The sequence below is a fragment of the Taudactylus pleione genome, unplaced genomic scaffold (genome assembly GCF_031769625.1).
Source record: "Taudactylus pleione unplaced genomic scaffold, aTauple2 ptg000004l, whole genome shotgun sequence".
Classification (NCBI taxonomy): domain Eukaryota; kingdom Metazoa; phylum Chordata; class Amphibia; order Anura; family Myobatrachidae; genus Taudactylus; species Taudactylus pleione.
Genome location: NW_028284407.1, coordinates 9,484,593 through 9,500,949, shown reverse-complemented (window position 1 = coordinate 9,500,949; position 16,357 = coordinate 9,484,593). Strand labels below are relative to the sequence as shown.

Below are 16,357 nucleotides of genomic sequence, written 5' to 3'. Positions count from 1 at the left end.
GCAAGCTCTGTCCCTGCAAGGAATTTGTAGTAAATCCCTGTGATATTGCCTGAATTCGCAATGCGAATTCACTCGGTAATATCACACTACAATCTGCATTACCAATGCGGATTGTAGTAAATAGAGCCCATAGTAATGTTGGTGAGTATGCAATATAATGTGGGTTAGTATGTGATATAATGTGGGTTATAATGTTGGTTAGTATGTAATATAATGTGGGTTATTATGTAATATAATGTGGGTTAGTATGTAATATAATGTTGGTTAGTATGCAATGTCATGTGGGTTAGTAGTATGTAATATAATGTGGGTTAATATGTAATATAATGTGGGTTATAATGTTGGTTAGTATGTAATATAATGTGGATTAGTAGTATGTATTATAATGTGGGTTACTATGTAATATAATGTGGGTTAGTATGTAATATTATATAATGTGGGTTAGTATGTGAATGGAGAAAGTGCTCTGTCATGGAGGTGGAATGGGATATGGTGTTATGGGCTAACATTTTTTTGCTGTACATTTAGAATGTCGACATGGACGGGAAGTCGACGTTGAACATTTCAACAATGACACAAACTTGAAACTACATAATGTCGATACCCAATTTTTCCAAATATTAGGGTTATGTTTAGCCCTATGGGAAACTGATTGGTCGACCTCCCATCCATGTTGACATACTGAACGTCTATATTTTCTACCACACTCCTTTTTTGCGCTCTGCACTATTATATTATAAAGCGTGGGTGGGGACATGGCTTGAGAGGCCTAGGGCAGAGCCAGGAGAAATGTGGTCATGTTGGCAAGTATTAGACGGGCAGCTGAGAATAAGCAAAGAACAAAAATCATTCTTTTACCATTCCAGTAGTTATACACCATATTCTTGATTTACTCTAAGTAAGTCCCACAAAGCAAAGCTATTTCCTTTTATGCTTTTGTAACTCCAGCAAATTGCATTTCAGTTGTTTAATCTGAATGCTTTTTCCTTCTTTTGGAAAATGAAGTATTAAATCAGGTACGTAATAAAGCACATATGTGGTAGATATAGGAGACGTGCTCCGGGTGTCAGCCGTGATGTATGAGCAATCTAAATGCAATAAATGTTAACATCATCATCTCTGTTCAAATTGAATAAGCAGGAGAAGAACAACAAGTAGTCCTCACACTTTCCTTCTTTAATATTCGTTTATAAAACAAAATAACTTCAACTACAACCTAAATCTTTTTGAAAATAATGAAGAACGTGTATTATTGTGCTCCCCTTATTATGTGGCTTCTCACCGGTGCCGCGTATTAATTCCATTTGAAGCAGGTGAATAAAATGGCAGAACCTTGTCAATAAATGCTGAAATTAGTGACTGCATATTCAAAAACCAGGAAAAATAATTGACTTAACAAAAACATATTAGCAATAACCTTACCAACACTTTGATCACATGTTGTATTTAATAGAAATAGGATGCAGTCAGACTGGGGGTAGCTCTGGCAATATTGAGGTGCGGAGTCTAACAGACACCCCAAACACCCCCCCCCCCCCCCCCCCGGTTTTCCCCAAGAACCACTACCAGGTGGTATGGACTTTGCTGTTGAGGATCCGCAGGTCGTTGCCCTCTTATTGCAGGCAAGGTACAGAATCAGCAGACAGAAAGGTGGTCAGGCAAGCCAAGGTCAGGGTCACAAGCCAAAGGTGAAAAACAAGGAAACAAGCTGAGGTCGTGGTGGCAGGCAATTGCGCAGAACGTGGAAAAAAGACGAGGTTGACGGTCACAGATTGAGGTTCAGAACATGGAAAAAAGCTGAGGTTGGAGGTCACAGACAGAGGTACAGAACGTGGAAACAAGTCAAGGTTGGAGGTCACAAACAGAGGTGCAGAACGTGGAAACAAGTTGAAGTTGGAGGTCACAGACAGAGGTGCAGAATGTGGAAACAAGTCAAGGTTGGAGGTCACAAACAGAGGTGCAGAACGTGGAAACAAGTTGAAGTTGGAGGTCACAGACAGAGGTGCAGAATGTGGAAACAAGTCAAGGTTGGAGGTCACAAACAGAGGTGCAGAACGTGGAAACAAGTTGAAGTTGGAGGTCACAGACAGAGGTGCAGAACGTGGAAACAAGTCAAGGTTGGAGGTCACAAACAGAGGTGCAGAACGTGGAAACAAGTTGAAGTTGGAGGTCACAGACAGAGGTGCAGAATGTGGAAACAAGTCAAGGTTGGAGGTCACAAACAGAGGTGCAGAACGTGGAAACAAGTTGAAGTTGGAGGTCACAGACAGAGGTGCAGAATGTGGAAACAAGTCGAGGATGGAGGTCACAGACAGAGGTGCAGAATGTGGAAACAAGTCGAGGTTGGAGGTCACAGACAGAGGTGCAGAACGTGGAAACAAGTCAAGGTTGGAGGTCACAGACAGAGGTGCAGAACGTGGAAACAAGTCAAGGTTGGAGGTCACAGACAGAGGTGCAGAATGTGGAAACAAGGTGAGATTGGAGGTCACAGACAGAGGTGCAGAACGTGGAAACAAGCTGAAGTTGGAGGTCACAGACAGAGGTGCAGATTGTGGAAAAAAGACAAGGTTAGAGGTCACAGAGAGAGGAGCAGAATGTGGAAACAAGTCGAGGTTGGAGGTCACAAACTCAGGTGCAGAACGTGGAAACAAGCCAAGATCAATACACTGGAATAGAGTCAAACAGCAGCAGAGGAAACGCCGGAGCACATGCAGGAGACTCGATACTCTGGCACCTTGCAAACCAGAGAACAACACACCCTGCAAGAATCAGAGCAGGGGAAGGTGAACGGCCATAAACCGGGAAGCTGGAAGACAAGCCCCCTAGACTGATAGCAGTCCCCTGGCATGGGGAGGACAAGGGTCCTGCCATCACACTGGGTAAGTAATTACCCACCAGGCACCGTGACATTATATAAGTGTCTGAACTTCCGTGCAGAGTTGGACTGGGGCTTGATGGACCCAGGCATGGCCAGTCTCCATATGGGGTGTGGCCCACCTCCTACTCATTCAAGGAGGTGGAAATCAAAAAGAATGTCTGTCCCTGTAAATTCACCTGAGTGAATGAGTCAGGTGAGATGACTCAGGGCGTGATTCTGCTTTCCTTCCAAATAACCATTGGAAACATATATGTTATAATGGGGCAACGGCAGCTCAGGGGCAAATCATTAGAGGATGTTTCCACGCCACCAGAGTGGACATGACCATAATGCAAGGGATGGCTCTCATTTTAGCCAGTGCTAGGCCTTCTTTCCAACCTATTTTGATCCACTTCAAATACACAGGACCAGGCAATGATGTGTGTGCTACGGTTAGTTGCAACCATCTTCCTGAGCAGAGCAGTGTGAAGTGAGACATACCTCCCAATTGTCCACGCAGAGAGGACAAAGACTGGACTGAATGAGACAGTCACCCAAAATCGGGACTGCTCCACCGTTAGCAGAGTGTCTTGCTTCCTCCTACTAGTTCTTGCAGATTTCTATACCTGCTGCTGGCGTATTAAGCTCACTGGTTGCTTGGTCTGGATTGTGGAATGTTGCCACCCTGTTCGGAAAAATGGATAGGTACATGAAACATGTAAAGTCTAGCAATAAATGAAACATCCTAGGCCTCCCACCCCCCCAAACCAAACCAATAGCACCCACGTTTAATAATAGACTTCCCTACCTGCGTCCAGCCTCAACATTAAATTAATAACATTCACATTTAATAAATAAACCTATTACTTTACCAAGTAGCCGCAACATTATATAATAAATAATCACATTTACTAAACAGCCCTCTTTCTTCTCAAACTCTGTAACACATTAAATTATTAGCCCCCAAAACACCCCTTCAGTAAATACATAGTCCCATCACCAAAGCTTAAGTTAACAGGCACTACCATGACCCCACTATTGAATTAATAAGTCGGTATCATTATACACACACACACCCTTCCCCAATGAATTGATATATTCTACCCATGGGTACATAACTAGCCCTCACCATTAAATTTACTGAAAAATTAGACGTCAGCTACTAACAGTTCTAGTGATAGTAAAAAAAAAAAAAAAAAAAGAAGGAATAAATAATTAAAATCTTTTGCACTCATTATATTGATTAATTATTAACTAGAGTTAGAAAGAATCTGCTAACATTTACTGAACAAAATAAACATGTGCAGCCTTATAAAAAATATAATAAAACATAAAATTGAAAAGAATGATGTGGGTCTCAGCGATTTACAAATATAAATAAAATTGTCAAAAAATAAAATCTCCAATTAATCAAGTGTCATACAATTATTCAACAATTTGTAGTGTGATTGTCGTTTTCATCTTAAAAATATTTCCAAGATTAGACCCTTTCTCACCCAGGATGCCACTAAAACCCTCATACACTCATTGGTCATCTCCAGATTGGACTACTGTAACTTCCACCTATCTGGCCTCCCCAACTCCCTTCTCTCCACTCTCCAGTCTGTCCTCAATGCTGCTGCTCGGCTCTCTCCAAACTCTCTACATCTGCCTCCCTCTCCTACAAGCCCTGCACTGGCTCCCCTTCCCTTTCAGAACCCAATTCAAGGTACTCACTTACAAAGCCCTCACCCATTCCTCTCCCATTTACATCTCGGACCTCATCTCCCTTCACTCTCCTGTCCGCCCTCTTCGTTCAACAAATGCACGCCGCCTCTCATGCCAACTGATTACTTCCTCCCACTCCCGTTTCTAAGATTCTGCCTGTGCTGCTCCCCACCTCTAGAACTCTCTCCCTCTTCCCATCAGACTCTCCGTCTCTCTACAATCCTTCAAACGGGCTCTCAAGATCCACTACTTCATCAAAGCCTTCCAGCTCTCATCTTAACTTGCTGCTACATGCTCCTTCCTCCCTGTCTACCCCATCTGTGTCACACCTGTTTGTCTGTCCCTCCCCTTTAGAATGTAAGCTCTTATGAGCAGGGCCCTCTACCCTCTTGTGCTTCTCCTTCTCTCCTTGCATCTACTTCTTACTCCTCATAGGGCACTTAACACTTGGTTGCTTTGCTCTGTTGCTTATCTGGGTGTTATGGTCGATAATGTAGCAATGTGTATCATCCTTGCCCTCATCCTGTATTGTATTGTACTGCAAGTCATTGGTCAACTTATTTGTTTATGTACTTTGTAAGGCGCTGCGGAACACTTGTGGCACCATATAAATAAATAATAATAATAATAATAATAATAAATTAACAACATTTCAAATCATGTGTCAAAAAATAATTATCAATCTAACATATCAAATACCTATATAATTATCTCTCAGGGATGAGTAAGAATTTAAATTTATGATTAAGCGAAAAAAAGAACTAAGTGATCTGCAACCAGTATCAGCAGTAATTTTATATGAAAAAAAGTATCTAATTGGGGAAGCATGGTGGCCCAGTGGTTAGCATTATGGCCTCACAGGAGTCATGGGTTCAATTCCATCCATGGCCCTAACTGTGTGGAATGTTGTATGATCTTAATGTGCTTGTGTGGGATCCCTTCTGGTGCCCCAGTTTCTTCCCGCACTCCAAAGTCATACTGGAGGTTAATTGGCTTCTGATAACATTAACCCTATGGTGGGTCGGTGTGGTAGGGATACAGATCTTGAACTCCACTGGGGCAGGTACTGATTTGAATTAATATTCTCCGGAAAGTGCTTTGCAATATTTAGGTGCTATATAAATAATTGATGATGATAATAATAATAAGTTTGCTCTTAGTGTTACCAATAACACTGTATAACAAATTAATACTTTTAATTTGTTTCCTTTCTAAAAATAGTCCTATGTTACTAATTTCAGGTCAAGAAAAACTAAAATGATTTCAGAATGTTTTTACTAGCTCTATTTTTTGAGCTACACTACTTGTACTATACTGTATGTACATTAGTAATATAGTCATAGTGAAAAGCTATTTTAAAATAATTGATATTTTCTTGATAGAAAATAAATAAATAACAGTTGTTTTAATTCAATCAATCACAAATAAGAACACAAAACGAACCAAACATACAGCATACGAAACAAACATACAGCATACGAAAGTACTATGTAATATAGTGGCCTATTCATGGGGGTGCTTTCTCTTTGCTTGTCGCTTGTACTCCTCTTCTGGGGCATCTCTTGTCACTGTCCAGAAGTAGTGATCGCCTACCCTGATATCTTTGTTCCAATGCTGAAATGTCTTGGTGGAATCGCTCACTATGCTTGTCACTCAGTGCACCACAGTTATGTTGTGTGGGTAATCCCGTGAATCGCATATATTTGAATAGGGGAGGGGATAAATAACTGATTCATGTAATTGGGTCAATAGGCCCCGCCCCCTCTGCGTGGAACGCAGATTGCTGGTAAGATACTCTCCATTCTGCCCACTTCACTAGGAATACCCCTACATCGTCATAAATGGGCTATAACTCGGAACTCAGAGCTAACTGAGAGTTATAAATGTCATATTCATTCTTTGCATGCTGAAATCAATTAGAGGTAACTATATTCACATCGGAAACATTTTCATTGTTGTGCAGTGTAATGGTTAAAAACAGTTTTAAACATCACTGTAGCGACAATAGAGAGTTTCACAGCTCTCCAGCTGTAGCAGAGCCGGCCCTAGGCATAGGCATGATAAGCAAATGCCTAGGGGCGACTCTGCATGCTAGGGGCATTTTCCATCAAGCAGGGCTGAGGGCTGGCTGAGCTCTGCCCCCCGCCGCCGGCAACAGCCGCTAGCCGCTGCTCCCTCCCAGTCCCACTGGCACCTACCTAGAGCCGGGAGAGCCCGCCCCGCCTGCACAGTTAACCCCCCAGCGCGCTGCCGCGATCGGAGCTCTCCGATCGGGCAGCACAGCGGATGGCCAGGCGGCAGCCAGGAATGTGACTGTCATCCGCATCCGCCCGGCCCCTTAGTCAGAATGAGCTTCTGCATAGAAGCTCATTCTGACAGTACAGGTCGGAGGAGCTAAGATGGCCGCGGGAGGGCATGCTGTGCATGCCCAGCTGCTGCCACACCTCCCATGGGCCTTTGCGGAGCAGAGCCGTGAGCAACAGCTCACGGCTCTGCCTCCGCCTCCATCTTGGCCCAGCCACAGCCCACAGCCACTGTACAACAGCCACTGTAATGGTCGCTGCGCAGGTAAGAAGACTGAGTCTGACTCAGGGTGGGACAAATAATATAAAGCACAGCTGTCAGCTATATATGACGGTCACTCATATATATATATTATATATTTATATATATATATGTATATATATATATATATATGTATATATAGATATATAGATATATATTTATATATATATATATATATATGTATATATACACATATATATATATATATGAGTATATATACACATATATATATATATATGAGTATATGTATATATATATATATATACACATATATATATGTGTGTGTGTGTATATGTGTGTATGAACATATATATGTTTGCGTGTACACATATGTATGTGTATATAAATAACAGTGTATATATATATATAACAGTGTATATATGTGTGTGTGTGTATATATATATATATATATATATATATAATATGCAGATAGCCGGCACTCCCAACCTGCTCAATGTTAACTTGCGTCCGGTGCCTTCCGTGTTACCTCTCTTAAGCAAGTGAGGGCATATGTACATCGATGAAGGCGGCACTCTCGACAACTTAAAAGAAATAAAAAGTTATAAACCAATATGTTATTTTTGGCGTCCACGTATAAATAATATGTTTGGTGGTGGGATTATATGATAGGGGGCACCAGTCAAAATTTTGCCTAGGGCACCAAATTGGCTAGGGCCGGCTCTGAGCTGTAGTGTCTTGTGTCCAGAATGGTGTTCCTGGGAACACTGTTATTAAATCAGATTACACCACACTGTAGCTATGAGCAGAATGCAGCTGCGGGGGGGGGAGCTGGCTCCGTTTTGCAACAGCCAATGAGAGTCTGTCTGACTCTCATCGGCTGCTGTAACATACACGCAGCTGCCGCCGGCGGCTGTGTGTATGTAACTGTGTAGTGTGGCCACGCTCACTGCGTGGTCTACACTACACTAGCGGAGGGGACACTAGTGGCGGGCGCAGACAGCGCACCGCTGCTAGTGGGGGCCCCTCCATGTATGGGGGCCCAGGGACGACCGCCCCTGTCGCCCCCCCCCCATTAATCCGGCCCTGGTGGTCTAAGCTTCACCCAACGCATTTTGATTTATCATCAATTACATCTTTGTAGTGCAATAGTAATATCCATTTGTATAAATTTATTTTTCTACCCATCATTTAGGATGTGATTCAATCAGGTGCAAGATACCTTACACCTGGTATTAACACAGGTAAAAATGACTTCCCATGCCTATAGATAATAGGCCCCCAAGTTGGCAATAGCTCCCATTAACAAATCCCTACCCCCTTAGTGGTAAAAGAGACCCTCTTGTATAACTCCCAACCCCTGGTGTAATATGTCCGTTTACATGGCACTCTGGGGCGCTGTTCTGGCAGGGATGTCAACAGTCACAGACCACTAAATCACTGTTTGGGGGTCTGCAGAACACGTTTACTTTTTAAAAGCCGGATGCGAATGTGTCAGCTGAAGCCCAGTTAAGTGGTTAAAGAGTCATGAGCGAGTATGGAATTATACCTGGAAATCCACAACAGTTAGCAGCTATGCAATTACATTCTAGCTATCATGAAGAGTTATGAATGTCGTACAGACTTTCACTGAAATATGGCACTGCATAGTGAGCAACTGATAAATGATTTTGTAATCAAATGAGTATTGTGGCAATTAAGTAGATTAAGACACTGTCCATAACTGAAAATATATTTTGAGTATAATTCAATAAGAATATTATGTATCCATATACTACTACTGGCAGACATCAGGGAAACCACCAAAGCTACAGGGGTCTATTTACTAAGCAGTGTTAGGAGACAGAGTGAAAAGTGATAAAAAAAAGTAATAAGGTGCCAGCCAATCAGCTCCCAACTGTCATTTTTCAAACACAGCCTGTAAGATGGTAGTTGGGAGCTGATTGGCTGGCACCTTATCACTTTCTTATCACTTTTCACTCTGTTTCCTAACACTGCTTAGTAAATAGACCCCTAAGTCTCTGTTTTTCTCTCTCTTCCACACCCAACATTTCTCCCCATCCCCAACTGTCTCTCTCTATCACTCTCTCCTGTGCATCTCTGACACTGGTTTGGATGGGTCAGAGGGCCTGATTCAGAGACGGACGCTCTGAAAGGGCGCTCGCTCTGAATCAGGGCGTTTTTTTTTTCTGGAGCGGCCTCCCGGCCGCTCGCATAGCTGTGGCTAACCACCCAAAGCTATAGCGAGCGGCCAGGTTGATGGTCGCGATGGTCAAGATCATCGCGACCATCGGGCTTTGCGACGAGACCCTTGTGGTAGGGTCTCGTGGCCGCAAGCCCCAGAGAGCTTCTGGCTCTAATAGATCCGAAAGCTCTCCCACTGACATCACTTGTGATGTCAGTGGGGCTGCCCACAAATGGCGGCCTTCGCTTGGGAACGCCTCCGTTTGTGAAGCCACCCCCCCGGCCACGCCTACCAAACGGGGCGAGCTGTCAATCACCATCGACAGCTCGCCCCCTTTGGTGCGAGACCCGGAGCGACGGAGCACCCGTCGCTAACCGGGTCTCGCGCATGCGCACGAAAGAGCCGGCTCCGTCGTGCGCATGCCCAGTGGGCAAACATCGACCCGGTTGCAATCGCTCAGCGCTTGTGACCGGGTCTGAATCAGGCCCAGAGTTCAGACAGACTGTCATTACATTCCAATGTGATGACATAATTTTTATCAGCAGTTGATTTTTTTATATAGATTAGATATACAAAGTATGACTATTATTAGTATTAAGACTGAATTTTCCATTTTGGATGGAGTTATCACTAGCTATTATTATTATGTGGTATTATGTTTTTTTGTAATCCTCAAAATGTCATTTTTGGTTAACATTACCATATTAGTTTTTTAACCCTTAAATAACACCAAGTACTTTTCAGAGGTCCATCTCCATTTTCCCAGCCACCTGTTCTTTGTTGATGTAAAAATGTCTTCCAAGCAGAAAGTAATAAATTACCCGGTAATAATTTCTGCTAATCCTACAAGTTATTTGAAACTTTTAATTGCCACCTTTAATTGTCTTGGAAAGCAAATCTATAGCTGTATATTAGAGAAGAAAATTCATAGACTTCAGAGAGACCAGCACCGTACATGCGATATGAGGTTTATTATAATAAAAAGTAATGGATCACTGGTGACAGATGTTATGCATTGTTTTGATTGTTCAGTTTTATAAATATTATGAATATAATCACTGTATTGCTAACCGTGCTGATACAAAAAGTAATAATGATGTGCTGGTAGAGATAGTGCCAGTGACTGCTGTACTTTGTTGATGGTGGCAGAATAGCTTAATAAATGTGATATAAATCTTCATCTGCTGCTCAGCTGTATCCTATTCACTTTAATAACACAAACTGTTACCATAAAATGTATATATAATATATATATATATACATACACACATACATATACAGACACACACATACAAAGTATACACCGTATATATAATTAGTTAATTAGTGTGTGTGTTTCATAGAGGTAAGACGTATGATATATTAAAGCTATTATTTATTGTTATTATTGTATTATCATGTAGCATTGTTTGTTATAGCCTTTTCATACATGTAAAGTCATGCCAACAAGTAAGTATAAACTCAGGGCGGGATTCAGAGATGGTCGCAGTTAGCATGGCTGATGGATCATTGGATGCAGCAGCGATGCTAATATACGGTAATGAAGCAGGAGGCGTCTGTGGGAAAAAAAAAACACCTCCTGCCAGCACCTGCGATCCAGGTCTGAAGATTCAGCTTCGGATCACTATCACGACCATCGGTCGCGATGGCCGCAGTAATCTTCCATCTGAGTAAGCTTACTTAGAATGGGCAACGGAAGTGCTCAGCCGTGGTCAGAAGGCGCAGAATCTGATCCCGGCACTCCAAGAAAACGGAGGCGGCACACCCCCGTCTCGAAGAACGCAGGCCAGCTTCTCACACCCCACCCCTAAAATGGCCGCAGCCCAGCTCCAAACACCCGCAGGCAGCGGCTTTGGGTGACTGCAAGAGATCTGGGGCTCTATTTATTAACATTATTTTTACTAAAATAAGTTGAAAAAGGATGTTTTCACACCCTTTTCACATTATTTTAGTATCACCTATAGTTATTATAGGGTAATTGGAGTAGAATTCGTAAAATTCTACTCCAACCCCTAAGTATCATTTATTTTTAGTAATCAGATCGCATTTCCCATAATTGTAATGGGAAATGTGATCTGTCTGGTAGTTACTAAAAATAAATTGTGAATAAAATACCTAGGGAGGCCCTGTGATAATAACGCCACCTGGAGGTGGCGTTATCCAGGGTCTCCCCCGGTTACCGGACTCCTACTCTGCTTTAACGGGGAGAGCAGAGCCCGAAGCCGGTCCCTGTAATCAGCTGTGTGGTCTAAACAGACCGCAAGCTGATTCACTGCAAAAAATAAAAAATAGTGAACAATAAAAATTAACTTACCTGACTCCAGGGACCGGTGGTCGGAGCTCCGGGTGATGTCCTCCCTCTGGTCAGCTGGTCTCCCATGCTGCACTGTGGCCCGGTCATCAGGTGATCAGGTCCCAGTGCAGTATGGGATATCACCTGACCGGAGGCATGGAGGACATCACCGGAGGCCCGGATCATGCAGGTAAGTGTAATTAAGGGGGGGGGCGTAGCTGGGGGTCCGCAATCAAGGGGGTGGGACTTAGCGCCAAGGGCGGGGCTTAGCGCCCCGGGGGGGTAGCAGCGGCAGCCGGTCGGCGCATGCGCTTGCACTTTGTCACGGATGGGATTCGCAAGGACAGAGCTTTATCGCAAACTCTGTCCCTGCAAGGGATTTGTAGTAAATGCCTGTGATATTGCCTGAATTCGCAATGCGAATTCAGTTGTTAATATCACACTACAATCTGCATTCAATATGCGGATTGTAGTAAATAGAGCCCTTAGTATCACTTATTTTTAGTAAGCAGATTACATATCCCATAATTGTAATGGGAAATGTGATCCAACCAAAGTTACTAAAATTAAATGTGAAAAAATACCGGGGAAAGCTCTGTGATATTAACGCCACCTGTGGGTGGCGTTATCCAGGGTCTCCCCCGGTTACCGGACTCCTACTCTGCTCTAAAAGGCAAAATTACTAAAAAAAAAAATTCACTTACCTGACTCCAGGGACCGGTGGTCGGGGCTCCGGTGATGACTCCCCTCCGGTCAGCTGGTCTCTCATGCTACACTGCGGCCCGGTCATCAGGTGATCGGGTCCCAGTGCAGTATGCAATATCAGCTGACTGGAGGCATGGAAGACATCACCGGAGCACCGATGACTTCAGGTAAGTGTTATTAAGGGAGGGGGGGGCGCGATCACAAGGGGTGGGGCTTAGAGTCAGGGGCGGGGCTTAGCGCCGGGGGGTAGCAGCAGTGGTCGGTCGGCGCATGCGCGGGGCACGAGTCACTGTATTTTGTTGCGAAAATATCGTGACTAGAGTGCGGAGGGGATTCGCAGGGACAGAGCTTTCTCGCAAGCTCTGTCCCTGCAAGGGATTTGTAGTAAATCCCTGTGATATTGCCTGAATTTGCAATGCGAATTCAGTCGATAATATCACACTACAATCTGCATTACAAATGTGGATTGTAGTAATTAGAGCCCCTGATAGAAGACCGGCACATTCGCAGTACAGATCCGATACATGCGCCGGTCTGCTAACATTGGAGATGTACGCAAACCATCGGGTTTGCATACAACTTTGATGGAGGCCCTCAATCCACCATCGATGTCCATCGGCTTCTGAAGCCTGATCCTGTCACAATTATGCTGCAGGCTTCTCTATTATTTTCTAAGAGAAAAATTGCTGGCCAGCACTAGGCTGTTAAACCTGGGCTGATAGTGTAAAAAATTAATAAATCAGTGGGGTGCAATCCTACTGGGAAACCCTGATATTTAGGAAATTTCTCCCCAAAGTGGTTTTTTTTGTTACTTTTGGAATGAGCATATTGCGTGTGTTATGGTCCTATCAAAATAATAAGCCCATTATTTGCCATAATTTCAGTGAGAGAAATTTCTAGATATTCCTGATATCGGAGCAACTATGTTTTGCCATTTCCCTCTGCCTGGAGCCGCTCAGCGTGGCTGCACTGTTTGCTCCCCTAGGTCTCCTCCTGCTTCATTGCTGTATCATGCTTGTTGTCAGGAAGATGTGTGGCAACCACAGCTTCTTATCCTCGCAGTCACCTCTGCTGATGGGCAACTCAGGGGCAAACAAAGGATTTTTATGGAGAGGTTTCCATATATATATTTACATATATGTATGTGTGTATACACATACATGCATATACATACACACGCATATATATATATATGTCACACATACCTTACACGCACACACATATACACACACGCATGTCACATATACCTTACACGCACACAAATATATACACATACGTCACACATACCTTACACGCACACACATATATATATACACACACATATGTCACATATACATTACAAACAAACTTACCTTGCAGTAGATCTGATCGGTACAGGACCTAGCAGGCTGGCATCGTGTAATTAGGCCCCTCCCCTCACGGCAAAATGTTGTGATTCGTGGGTCAATTGGGAGGGGGGAGGGGCCAAATGACTCGATTCTAATGAAATTGCATCATATTGGCTCAGCCTCCTCCATATTGACCCGCGAATGCGGCAATTTGTCGCAAGGGGGCATGTGCCTGCACTCCAATCTGTCAGGGGGGGTTTCTGGGATCTCAGAATCCCCCCCCCGTATGCGCTACTGCAACTTGATGCCAAAATGCAAATTCAAATCACCTGCCCTATATAATATGATCCCTCATTCTCTGTTTAATCCCTGTGGTAATTACTCTCCACTGCCATGTACCAGACCCCACTCATTTGCCAATATTCTGGTTCAGCCCACCATGCTGGTAACTAGTATTGTGCCATACAGAGGTCCTGGCATTGGACTCTGTGCCCCTGTTATAGGCAGTGCATATCATAGCTGGAAGATTTTAATCCACAACTTTTAGGGCAGTGAATCACAACCTCAGTCCTCAAGGCACACTAATAGCATACCTCCCAACTGTCCCGCATTAAGCGGGGCAGTCCCATTTTTCCTGGACTGTCCTAGTGTCCCACCTGCGGGCCGCAGTGTCCTGCGGTGGGGCGGAAGTTGGAAGCATACACCGCTGCTCTGCATAGCAGAGCAGCGTGTATGCAGAGCGAGAATAGATGCACAGTATCTATTCACAGTACGGGGGGAAGCCCAGGGCCAGCCCCACATCTTGGAGATGCAGGGCACGCCCCATTAGTGATGTAAACGGGGTGTGCCATCAGACCACACCCCCTTTACGAGCCGGCCATGCCCCCTTTTTAGGGCACACACGCCCTTGGCGTGCGGAGGTCCCGACTCTGGGACTCAGAATGTTGGGAGGTATGTAACAGACTTGGTTTTTGTGATATCCATGCTTGTGCACAGATGGTTTAAAGGAGCATACACACTAGACGATATGCTCCCTGAGCGATATCGTCTAGTGTGTCCCTGGCAGGGTGTGCTCAATATCGTTCATGACACTGAGCACACCCGCTGAACGATATCATTAACAATATCGTCCAGCGCGCGGCTCTCTCCCCCATTCCCCAACATGCAGCAACCTGACGATATCGCCAGGTTGGCCTGCATGTTTGCCCAATGAACGAACGCACATTGTCGTTATCGTTCACTATATCGTCCATTTTTTTACACCAAAATGATGAACGACTGAACGATATTGTTATCGTTCAGTCGTCCACTTTATCGCCCAGTGTGTACGCACCTAACCAAAATAACTGAGGTACTAATTAAGTCACCTGTGCTCAACTATGGCTATCCTTACAACCTGGACTGTGTGCCTTGAGGCCCGAGGTGGCAACAGATCTATCATTTCATGGTCCCTAAACCATTCTTTTGCATTGCCCTAGTTTTAACAGAATTTAAATAGAACTAACAGTAGGCTATGAATTAACTTAGGGCCTGATTTATCATGGATGGCAACTGCAACAGTGTGCGCAGATCGGCCGATGGTGACTACTGCACATGCGTATGCACAGCAGTACATGAGTTCACTTACACAGACACAAAGCCATCACAGATGGAGGGACGGGACGTCAGCATTTGGGGGTGGTGACAGAGGAGTGGTTGGAGAAACGCAGACGTGCCTGCCCGTTTGAACACTGTTTCCTAGGCGTGCATAAATTAGCCACTGCGACGGCATTCGCAGCTTTAGTACTCACTGTGTGCGACAACAGTTGCAATTTCTGAGTAAGGTCAGTGCTGTTGTAATTCTGCGTGAGGGTCCCATGTTACTCAATGTTACCGATGTATACGCAGGATTGCGAGGTCTTACAGATGTGCAAAAGCTGTAATGGGTGTCTCTATCCCGGGTGAGCAGTTGCAATTGCCGGGAGGCTCCCGAATCTTGGGTGCCACTCCCAGCCTCCTGCAGGTGAGGGCAAGTCTCCCAGTTTGCTGTGGGTAACATGTCCACTTCTAAAAACCCACGCTTTAGTAAATATACCCCCTTAGTGCTGACTTTTTAACTAGATTAACATAGAGTTGTTTAATTGCTATAAAAGTGGTGTTTTCATCAATTAGGTAATAGACCCTGGGTAATTCAGTCAGAAAGTGTTACATTTGGGAGCAAACAAAACTCCCTAAAAAAGGGTCAGATTGACTTCCCAGTAGGGATGTGCGCCGGACCATTTTTGCCGGATTTGGATTTGGATTTGGTTCTAATTCGTCGTCCGGCTTTGGATTTGGATTTGGATTTGCCAAACTGCGGTGACTGGCTTTGGATTTGGATTTGGATTTGGATTTGGATTTTTTTACAAAAATTGACAAAAAAAGCTAAAATCACATAAATTGGTCTTTTTTTTCTTCCTAGAGTATTATTAACCTCAATAACATTAATTTCCAGTCAATTTAGACCATATCACAGCTTATAATATTGTTTTCAACATTATTGGCCAAAGGTTGCAGTGAGCTGACTGGTTACTAAGCGACAAAGCAGCGGCACAACGACACAGACACCACAGTATAAATCACATCTATGACACATTGCCACACAGCAGTGGCAGAAATGAAAAGTAGTGCACCCACCCAGTGGGGTACGGCCAGCAGAGTCACAGTACTTGTTTACAAAGTGGGCTACGGCCCTAGGAGTCACAGTGCACAATCTTATTAGCATTACACCGCACATAGGG

General features: G+C 44.0%; 1 long non-coding RNA gene across 1 annotated transcript in view; it reads right to left on the bottom strand.

Moving 5' to 3' along the window:
• Positions 1 to 16,357, bottom strand: part of LOC148543398 (uncharacterized) — a 53,930-nt gene that overhangs the window by 6,175 nt on the left and 31,398 nt on the right. Inside the window, exon 2 of the long non-coding RNA XR_015877830.1 lies at positions 3,359 to 3,542. This is a non-coding gene — a long non-coding RNA (uncharacterized LOC148543398). The remainder of the gene's footprint in view (positions 1 to 3,358; positions 3,543 to 16,357) is intronic.